The sequence below is a fragment of the Melospiza melodia genome, chromosome 1 (genome assembly GCF_035770615.1).
Source record: "Melospiza melodia melodia isolate bMelMel2 chromosome 1, bMelMel2.pri, whole genome shotgun sequence".
Taxonomy (NCBI): Eukaryota; Metazoa; Chordata; class Aves; order Passeriformes; family Passerellidae; genus Melospiza; species Melospiza melodia.
Window position 1 is genome coordinate 35257744 of NC_086194.1, and position 11671 is coordinate 35269414.

The window sequence follows — 11671 nt, forward strand, 5'->3', positions numbered from 1 at the left end:
CATTCACCAGCTCCAATGCCCTTCTCTGGACATTCTCCAGCACTTCCATGTCTTTCTTATAGTGAGGGGCCCAAAACTGAACACAGGATTCAAGGTGTGCCCACAAACGAGGGACAGTCACTGCCCTGCTCCTTCTGGCCACACTGATACAGGCCAGGATGCCACTGACCTTCTGGCTGGCTCATGTTCAGCTGCTGTCAACCAGCACCTTTTCCTCTGGGCAGCTTTCCAGCCACTCTGCCCCAGCCCGTAGTGCTGCCTGGGGCTGATGTGACCCAAATGCAGGACCCAACATTTTGCCTTGTTGAACCTCAGACCATGGACCTTGGCCCATCAATCCAGCTTGTCCAAATCCCTCTGCAGAGCCCTCCTACCCTCCTGCAGACAAACACTCCCGCCCTACTTTTCTCTGTACTCTCTAATTAGTAATCAGAGATTTATGTTAAGTGGCAATAAGTAATAAAGTAAAAATTCCACAAATTGAGCCTATTTTGCCCATAACACCCTGAGCACATTATGCTGGCTGACATGAATAAGGAGGCCATAACCCCTTGTAACCCATTTGCATTGTAAATCTACCCTAGTACAGCATAGCTTGCACTCACCATCTTGGAAACTACATTATTCATCACAGAAGTTTCTCATGCATTTCCAGTGATTTAATTTGTCTTTGGACCTGTATCTTATGGGAACCTGGTAAATTATCATTTAGGTGATTAAGGCTTGAGGCATCACTGAGAAGGGCAGTAAGTGAGAAGAAACCCAAATCTTTTGGTCACATGGGACTTCTCAAAGAAGCCAGATAGATTTTGCATGAAAGTATTTGAAAGTTTTCAGGCCATGTGCAAAGATTTCAGTCCAAAAGAGTTCTCATGCCTTTTAGGTAAAACCACTAAACCAAGGGGGTTTAGGAACTAAGACAAATGTCGAATATATGAATAAAATTCTCAATCGCATACATCTGACAGTTAAATCATTGTAAAGTTAATAGGAAAGAAAAATTTTGTTACTATTCACCAGGAATTTTTTCTTCCTATTTTGCTGTGTTTCAGCAACTCCTTTTTTTGAAGGAATCCTTAACAATACAGCACAGCTTCTTAATTCTGTTGTTTGGAATGAAAACTTGAAGCAGAAGGCCCAAACAAATAAAGCAACCCTTTGAATTGTGCTATTGAGAGTGGGGTTTTGCTGGAAACTACTTCTGAAAAACAGTCATTAGGTTAAAACCAAAACTGAAACTCTCCTTCTTCTTACTGATACTCCAAAAGAGTACAAAAGATACCTGTGCAAGTGCTGATTTTTATGCCTGTGTTGAACTTTTAGTACCATGAGACTATTTGTGGTAGTGCAGATAAGCCCACATGTGAGTGTTTGCAGAAACTGAGCTTATCTCCAGCCCCTTTTAGCTGGATTCAGGGTGCTCAAGCAGACACACACAGCTTTCTCTCAGGAGCCACAGGGTGAATACCCTCCACGTTTCAGATCTCCTTTTCCACTCTAAAGTTAAAACTTCAAAAGTCAGCAGTAAGAACCTTTGGGGATTAATGTAATTCATTCTTTCCTGTCCAAGTTTTACGTTGTGGGCTTATTACGCTGCTCACCACAACTGCAAGCTCTGGGCCAGAGACAACTGTTTCAGTTTATTTTAACAGAGTGTTTACCTTATTAAAGTAATAACAAAGAGGGATGATTGCATTAATTACTACATCAAACTAGCTGCCATGGCACTCCCCTGCCAACCCTCAAATCAATTAGGTGCATCTGTCAGTTAAGTGATTGAAGGTTTTTTATTATTATTCCTTTCCCCCACTGTTTTTCTTTTAATCCATTTTGCCACTTAATAGTGTCTCTTCAAGTGAAAGCTATTGTTCTTCACTGAGAGGATGAGAAGATTTAGATGGACTCTTAACACATGGTACGAGGTTCAAAGCTTGATTCATGGTTACTCAGACCCATCTGAAGTGATACATACCCAACAAAGGGATTTTAAAATGCTGCTTTTTTTACTGATAGCAACTTAGACATGCCTTTCCTTGGATTAATTGGTTACAGGGGTTCAAAAAAGCAGTAAACCTTGGGGGTTGTCATATCTCTGTGAACAAGTGGCATTGGTGATTTCACACTAATGAAGATCCAACTTTAAGAACATGACCAAGTTAGGTACTTTTCTTGTTTTTGTGTTAAATCTAGTTTCTTAATGAAACAGTGCAATGTGCTGCATGCAGGGCAGTGAGTGTCTCCCTCCTAGTAAAGTTGAAACCATCAGATAATTTCAAAAAAGCAGATGGGCAGCAGTCACAGAGCTCCCACCAGTTTCATTTCATGAAAGGAATGGGCTGGATGAAGAAGAGAGAATGCTTGTCCCATCATTGAGGGAGAAGTGAGCAGAGACCTCCTTGTCCACACGTGAGGCACAAAGCCACAGTTCCACCAGTGGTCTGGGGTGTTTGGAGACACCCACTTCACTTCCCCACAGAGCAGCCATTTCAGAGGAGCACACAGGGGGTTTCTTTGCTCCCAGGACTTTGAAGGGACTTGTGCAATCAGGGTTTTTTAGGAGGGGAGTTAATTTTTACATCAGAGGGAGAGGGAGTACCTCCTTATAGGAAGGTGCCTGCCAAGACAGCACCAGGCACAACACAGCCTCCTGCATGTCTGATGGGGATAAGCCGCATTTTTAGCAGTACCCTACAGCTGCCAGTTGCAGATACAAGGTAGAAGGATAACAATGGAGCTGGCTGCTGCTTCCCAGTCCTAATTTGATCCAAACACATCATGAGCAGTTGAAAAAAAAAAGGCTTGGGGCTGCTTTAAGCTAAACCAGCTGTTTATCAATAGCCTGCAAGGACAGGGAACAGCAATAGTAGTCCTGTCATCTCCTTTCTTCAGCGTTCTGCCTGCCACCAGCTGCAGAAGCCACTGGGGCTACAGATTTCCCAACAATGGAATAAACTGCACTGTGGGAAGATCCATCTCCTTTTGGTCCTATTGTTCTAACAATACAAAATGTCTCAGTGCAGCTGAGAATCTGGCTTTTCACATCTCTCCCAGCTTCTAAAAGGTTTCAGCAAGAAAAGTTGCCTGTTTCATTTTACTGAGAGTACATAATTGCTGTCAGAGACATCCAAACTGATTTTATTTTTTCTGAAAAATTGTTGCACATTGGACATGTCACCTACAGTTGGTTGAGATGGGAATAGGGGGGAAATATAGGAGAGGTTTCTGCCTGTGTCATGGGGGAGGTCTTCAAAGCAAATTTATTGTGGTGGGAGACATCACTTTTTAGTGTTATTATTAACCTCAGCGTCACCATTGCAGTCAATTAACAGGGCTAGGAATTCCTCTGATATCTCCGGGCCAAATTCTGCTAGTTGATGCTCCATTTGGCTTCCTGCTCCATTTTCCTGGGTCTTACGTATGCATCTAGGAATAGCATTTGGCTTAAAAAGAGGAATTGCCACTTCTGTTACAAGCAGAAGCCTTTGGTATATCTCATGTGGGTTTTCATTCCTGGGTGGAAAAGTCTGGGGAGATCCACAGGGTTCCTTTGTTGCCCACTGATTTAAGATGTTGCATGACACCTTAAATTGAGGTTGGTTTGCATGACTTTATCTTCTACCTTCCAACACTCACAAGGCTTTACTGAGTTAACTGGAAGGAAAGAGAGGCAGCACAGGAGTGAGAGAGTGGCACCATCTTACATGGATCATTCCTGTGTACTTAAACCATTAGAGAATTTCTGTGTTTAGGAAGAAAAAGAAGAGAGCCCACCCACCATTGCTGTGCCCTGGTGCTTACAGCATTATGCCATGCAAGTAATGGAGGGTATGTTTGTGTTTAAAAGAGTGTCAAAGCCAAGTGTGGTAAAGAAAATATTTGGTGTGATAATAAATCACTTAAAATGTTTGCAATCTTACAAAACAAGGAGTGTTGAGAATTTTTGTGTTTCACTCCACATTTTCTTTAAAAGGAGTCGGAGGAGAAAAGGTTTTCAATTTGTCTTGCAGATGTGTAATTTTCATGTTCATGTTATGTCTTTAATTTTGCCATTGAGAAGCACTCAGCAGAATTTGCCTCCCTTGCAATACCTTCCAAAATGAAAAATTAAATTCTATTCTAGTTGTAATAATAGGAGAATTTTCATCTTCAAAAGAAAAAAAGAAACGTGTTCAGGCCAAGGTGTTTAACCAGGACTCAGGGCACATAAAGAACAATCTGAGTGCCAAAGCACAGGCACTTAATGCAATAGTTGCAAAGTAGCCTTTGATGCCCTGTAGCTCCAAGACACCTGCTTGAGGCTGGCAAATGTGACACAGCACATCTGCAGCCTCCAGAAAGGGAGGTGAAGGGCAGGCAGGGTGTCTAAAATGGCACTGGTTACCATTGCTTAGGCACTAGAATTTCTACACACTATTGTAATTTATTCCTGCATAAGTTTGACATTCACCTGATTGTATATTTGATGGGAAGCACATGTTACATTGTAGTGACTCTAGAGTAGACATCCATGAGCAAAAGATGCACAAAAATGATGCCATAGTGTCCTTCTATGTTACTGACAAGATGAAGATTGATCAGGAATTAACTGCGGGTGGGAAATCCAGAGAAAACCGAGGATGTAAAGTGTGCTCAAAGGCAAAAAGACAAATTCAGGAGTACTTTCTTGACCTAAGTTAACCTTATGGCAACAGTCAATCAGCTTCTGGTCTGAAGGAAAAAGACCTCACTGGACTTTTCTACAGTTGAACATTTAGTGAAATAGCGAGTCAGAATAAATGTCCTTAGCAGCACTTACCTAAAGTAAACAGAGTTGAAATCAGAATTGTATAGAATAACACTGTATATGAGCTTATACCAAAATAACAATTCTGAAAATATTATCTTAGAGAAACTCAAGATTAATTAAACCTATTGCCTTGCAAAGAAAATAAAAATAACTTTAAACAAATTCTATTGGCATAGTGCTTTGAAAAGTTTCCCTCACCTTTTTGGTTTTAGTCTAGGAATTACATTTCAGCTAGAGCTTTACTGCTTTTGGAAGGTAGCAAATAGAGTACTCAATTGTACAAAATTGTGGAAATTAGGACTCCTTTGGCTGCCCAGTGTGGTGCTGTTCCCCATGGGCTCATTTGAAGGAGAGCTGCCTAAAGTCACTGTACCCGTGACTGGGAGCACACACATTTCTCACTCTTGCCAAGAGAAATTCCATGCACAGACCAAGGCAGTAATTGTGCTGCATACTTACTTTTAAAATTGGTGATAAGGAGAAACATAGGACATTTTTAAGGAGCTTGTGCTTTTTAAGAATCATTGATATCATCATGCATAAAGAATTGAATATTTAAATGGGCTGGGGAATCTCATCTGCTGATTACTTAATGTTAAAATATGTCATTTCAGAACTCAGAATACCCTTTCAAAAATTTTGTAACTTTCTCACTCTCTCTGGAGTCATTAATTATACGGTTTTGAGAATCAGTCAGGGATATACTCAGTTTCTTTCTCCACTAGGCAGAGAAATATAGTTCAAAGGACTCTACCTAGTCTCTCAGCAAATTAATAGGCTGGCATATGTGCTTCCTGGGCTAACACTTTTCACCTGTGACAACTGCAGGTAATTATTTTGCCCAAGTGAAACTGATTTTGGGCATTCTCAATGAGAAATCTTCCTTTCTTTCTTTCCAGGTTCAATAAAATTTGGTATGCATTTCACCCTTGGAACCTAGATCTTTCATTATAAAGTTGTATGTCAGAAAGAACTGACTCTTTGCATTTGAATATTGGTCTCCAAAGAGACAGCGAGAGTGGGAGCAAGAGTGCCAATGTTATTCTTTAAAGATGAGGTAAGTTACATCCTGTCCAAACTTAGGAGATAAATGAGTTTGTGACAGTTATATTTATTATGACAGGGCTGCCTACAATGGTTAGAAAAAAGCATCTGCATCAAAATACATTTTTTAGGATAAAGTTTGACAAAAAGTTGAATAATTCCCTTATTTCAGGTAAAACTGCTGACAAATTTATCCTAAAATCTGAAGGCCAAAGAGCTCTGGCAAACCCACTATTTTAAAACTTCTGATTGTTGCCCAAATATTTACAGAAATCCCATCAGAGCAACATTAGATGAAATATTATGTTTTTTAGGCAGACTTTTGTAAAAGTGTGCTCTTCTTTGCAAACAAAATAAACCTCTGACAAAAACACAAAAACACAACCCCCAAACAAAACAAAGCAACTCCTACAAACAAACCAAACCAAACCAAACCAAACCAAACCAAACCAAACCAAACCAAACCAAACCAAACCAAACCAAACCTAAAAAACAAAGAGAAAGCCACAGGTTCAAAACTGGAAGCAAAGTAAGAGTTCTCTGGCCATTTCAGACCACATTGGTGCTGCTTGCCTTCCAGTGTCACTCTTTTCAGCCTGATGCTGCCTCGTGGTGCCATTCCTGATGGTGATGCCATACCTCATGTCCCAGTGAGTTTCCCCATCTGATTTCTGTCCCACTTCCAGAGCTGTAGGGCCGTTTCAGCATCCTGCTGCAGATATTTCATGCACACTCCTAGAAATGTTAGGGCTGGTGTAAGGAAGGAAGGAAACAATGGCTCTGCTCAACTTCTGCTATGTCTCATACCAATAACCTTGTCTGTTCATCTGAATGATCTGAGAAGAAATAAACATTATACTAGGGTAGAAAAATCACGGTGTTCTAGGACTTGTTTATAAAGCACTTTCAAATTCTCAAATGAAATACAGTGGGTGTCGGGTTATTGCTAATAAAATCTGAATAACTTTTTGAAGTATTCATAAGGTGAATGAAATACTTATATCATTGGTCTTCTTAAAACTTTTCACAATTGAATTCTACAAATCAGCAAACAATGAAATTGGTTATTGGGTGTGGTAATATATACTTCATCACTGCAAGTTGCTTTTATTGGGCATTATTACATCAGCTAATCATTAGCAGGTCTGCCCTTAGGAAATTTTGTTTAGCAAACCAAAATTATATCTCTTTTTAATGTGAAACAGTTGACAGGAAGGATTATGGATATTACATGAGGATTTGTATGTCGAAAGGGGGAGCTGGAATGTGAGAGGCCTCAAAGCACATATATTCCTGAGCCATCTGTTGTGCCAGCTCCACAAAAGCCAAAGAGGAACAGGAGCTGCTTCAGCTTGGGAGTGCTGCCGTGAATACCAAGGGAAGAGAGATCCACAGACAGTACCCTAACAACCACAGACTATAGGGCTGGGAGGAAAAAGAAGCATCTTAGGCAGGCTGAGGATCCAGACTGCATCCACTTTGGCTTTTGGACTCCAGTGCTCCCTCACCCACATATTAGAAACAACTGTAATCTTAAGGACACTGAATACTTCAAAAACCTTTAGGGGCAATACTGGAATTTGGATGCCGAGGAGTGCTCCAAAAATTCATTTGTCCTACCTCATGTTGTGACTCTCTGCTATTGTTTTTTTTTCTTTTCTTGAATGGCCAGCCTCTCTCTCCTCTGGGAAAAAAAATCTAATACAGATGAAGACTGAGAAAAAATTTGAAAGAATCCTAAGAAATAGAAAAAAGCTTTTGCCTTTCATCCAGGTAAAGAGGGATCCCAACCCACTTTCCATGACTGTCAGAAACACCAGCTGTTTGTTTTCTTTTTGCAGTAAATAACCACTGGAATTTTTGCTTTCCCTCACAATACTCAAACACTTCTGAATGCCAGTGTAGGTTTCAATATGTGTTTAACTGAGATTTAGTGTTGAATACTATTTGTGGGAAAAGCACATATATTTCTCAGCCATTCTGTGACTGACTCATATCTTCTTGATTTCTAGGCTGGCAGGTATAGCACTGATGAGGAGCTTTTCACTGTTCCTGTCATATTTGGCTGACCCAAAAGCCAAGAAGACTAAAATGCACAGTGTTTGGAATCCATGGTTTACCAGCCTCAAACACTCTGCCCCTATCCACATACTCGCCACTTGGTAAGGACAGGGTTCTCACCATCATAGGTGATGAAGAGCTAATTTCTCACTTGTGTGGAGAGCCATAATTTCTTTACCAAAAAAATAACTTGTTTATTTTGGTGTTTATTTACCAGGATGTAACTGTGCCTTGCTTCCTTTTACACACTTGCCACCATAGCTCCCTCTCTTCCCAGCATTTTATCCCCACTTGACTGCTGAGAACTGCATGTGGTTGCAGCTCAGCTGGGCACCCAGACTTTGTGGGTTGATATCTTGATACCAATGTCTTACAGCAGCCAACACTTGAAGATGCACAAGGTCGATTCAAAAGGTTATGTTTTTCTCTTCTTTGTACAATTAAGGAGGCAGCAGTTTGTTGCTGCTCTCAGATGGGTTGTAGTTCATCTACTCACATGGAAATCAGTAGATAGAATCACAAAAGAGAGACAGCTTGGCTCTCATGGTGTCTACTGCAGCACTGTCACTGACTTCAGGGTGGCTGTGAAATCACCTCATACCTTTTACTTGGGCTAAATACATTGCATGATACCTCTGCTGCTTATGGTCAATTTGTTATATACCTTTCAAGATATTGAAAAAGGACTTGATTTCCTTTAATTTGGCAAGCAAAGGAGAAGGGTTTTTCAAAATAAATTCTCCATCACACTTAAAAAATAAAAGTAAAAAAAAAAAGAAATAAAAAACCTACAACAGACTTATATAAGGAGAATATGAAAAGTAAGATCTAATGGGTTTCCACAATTTTATTTGTAGTTAAATTGGTGTTTAGAGAAGTTGGATAAGGTGTCTAGATAGATAATACTCAATATAGCATTACAGAGATTGTACTAGAGACGTCCTCAGTTTTCACTGAACCACACTTTATTTAACCGCATTTATATAAATAACACCAATTATTTATTTGCTTTTCATCAAGAGAAAGTTAGATAAATATTACTGAAACACAACATGACCTTTTGAGCTTTTATATACACTGCTTTCACAACAATGCACATCTTATAAACAAATGTTCTTCAGCACAGAGGCTTGATGCCTGAAGAAGCATTTGATCACAAAACTTCAAAGGCAAGACAGGGAACAAAAATCCAGAATCATCTTTCTCATTTAAAGAAATCATTGACTAGACTCTAGTAATTGAGATAATTCAGATAAAGCTTGACCAGTTGCTGACTGGATCTCACCTGCATTTCAGGATTAAGAGATTGGCTATGATTTCACTGTAAGAAATGCCCCAGGAATCTCAAGACAAGACACTTATTATCCCAATGCTATAGCAATAAAACAACATAGAAACATTGTAAAAATTTAGTACTGTAAGAGTGTTGTGTATCTGAAGAGAAGCTTTTGAATACATCAAATGTATACAGGATGTGTGGAGATTGTTTCACTAAGATTTCTGAAAGGATATAGACTATGTCAATCCTAATATTCAGCGAAATTCTAATTCTATTAATTACTTACTGTTTATCTGAAGAGTAAAAACGGGATTCAACTGAAAATAGCTTCAAATAGTAACATATCCCCCAAAGGTCCATCCAACCCTTTCACAGTTTATGCCTATTACTGCTTTCACAGGATTCATGACATTTTCGACATTTCAAAGAGCACTCCCAAATAAATGGCTCCTTTTTAGAATTACCTTAATCCCAGAACTCCATTCATGACAGTCACATGTTGTGAAATCAGATTTCCAAAACTGAAGCAGTGTCACACTTGTAGAAAGTGAAAACCAAAATCTTTATTTGGTGTCCCAAGGATTTGTGTTGTTCCTGTGAAAAGAAGCCATAGCTTCCCAAGCAAACACATGTCATGTGCAACTGACATTTTGGAGACAGCTGAAAAATGTAAATTCATTTATCACAAAGGGCAAAATTACATTTTTATGATGCTTTAGGAGATACCTATACTGTTCCTTACCTCATTGTCCCCCAGTAGGGGTTCAATTCATAAGAATCTTTTATTTGCCTTGCTGAGTTTTTAGGGAAAGCCAAAGGATAAATTTATTGAGAGACCATTATTAAAATAAAAGCTTTGTTTACTAAATAGAAGCAGGCATTTCAAAGAGGCTTCTGATTCTGAGTGCACCATGCTGGCCTACTTTTTAAAAATGCTCAGCACCTGCAGTTCCCCCTGCAAAGGAGTTTGGAGAATGAGACATTCAACACTTCAATTAGTGCACTGAAAGCACAAAAGCTTTAATTAACATAAGATCCAATGCAGTGATTTATGCAGATTAACCTTATTTACAAAGTTGAGCTCTAACAGGTGTTTAGCTGTCCTCCCTCCAAATTTAACAGTGTTTTAATTTTTCACTTAGGCAATCAAACTCAAACAGAAACTTAGTTGAATAGGTACATGGATCTGCTTTTGCCATTCTGAACATCACAAAGATCATTAAATCACAGAAGACTGGACATCATCATAACAAGAAAGAATGCTTTACAAAACGGGGAAAAGAATTATGAACAATCCTGCATGTGTAAGAATGCCTTTCAAGGAAGACAGAATACTGAACGAACCCTTGCAGTCTCCACAGTAAAGCCTCATGTATTGTACCTCCACTCATGGACTGTCAGCATTATGCCTTGCCAATTCATAATTAACATCTGCTGTAGCCAAAGAACCCAATGCCAGATGCAAACTGCTATGGTCCGTTTCAATTGTGGCACCACAAGTGCAGAAAATTATTTTCCACTGACAGGGAGAAAGTTTCAGAACATGCTCTACAGAATGATTCACTTAGAAGTAATGCATGGCATTATTTAGCTTGGTTTTTTTGCTGTAGTTATCTGAAAAGTAGGGATATGGAGTCAGCTGGTGAGAAGACTCCAAACTCTCACACTTGTGTCAACCATCACCTCAGTGGTCTGCCTTTGAGTCTTCATCTTCACCTGACACCTTAAATCAGAGAGGTTGTTTTGCCTGTGTCTTACCCAGAGGAAAGACTTCAACTCCATTTGGCCTATTTGGCTGTTCATGAAGGATTTTGTTTGGATCACCTTTTTAGATGGTGATGTATAAACCCAAGAATCAGATGTAAGAAAATACCCTGGAGATCTCTGGTTGAAAACATCCTCATATCCAGTAGATTAGGAGGTGAATTTAAGGGTGACAAGAACCAGAACCTCCTCCAAAATTGAAATTCACTGTGGTATCTGCAAGCAAAGCTGTGTGTGTGCATACAAAATTAACACTGTCTGTGAAAATAAATAGCCTTGGCAACAACACTCCAGAGCTAGAGCATAATTGGCCTGCATTTTACTCCCCTTTTTTTCCTTGTAATTTCTTTGTGCTGTGTTTCTTTGTGTAAAGAAACTCTCATTCGAGGGATTTATAGCCTTTCAGGGAGGAAATTAAAGATTCAGTGTCTCTCTGTCACTCACAAAGAGCAAGATTTGATTTTTAAATATTGTTGTTATTTGTGACTGCAGTTTATCTGCATATCTGCAGACAACATTAGCTGTTCTTGCATGAAAATTTGAAATACAGCAACTAGTGAGTGTGATGGGATGGACTTAAAAAAGGAAGCCCTTTCTTTTCCCTCCAAGGCATATTAGAGCATGGTGTTCACTGAACATCATAGAGACAGCCCATATTTGTACTTTTCCCCTCACACTTGTGTGGATCAGCCTGATGAAAGATCCAGATTTAGGTTCATAGCATTCCTTTCCGTACT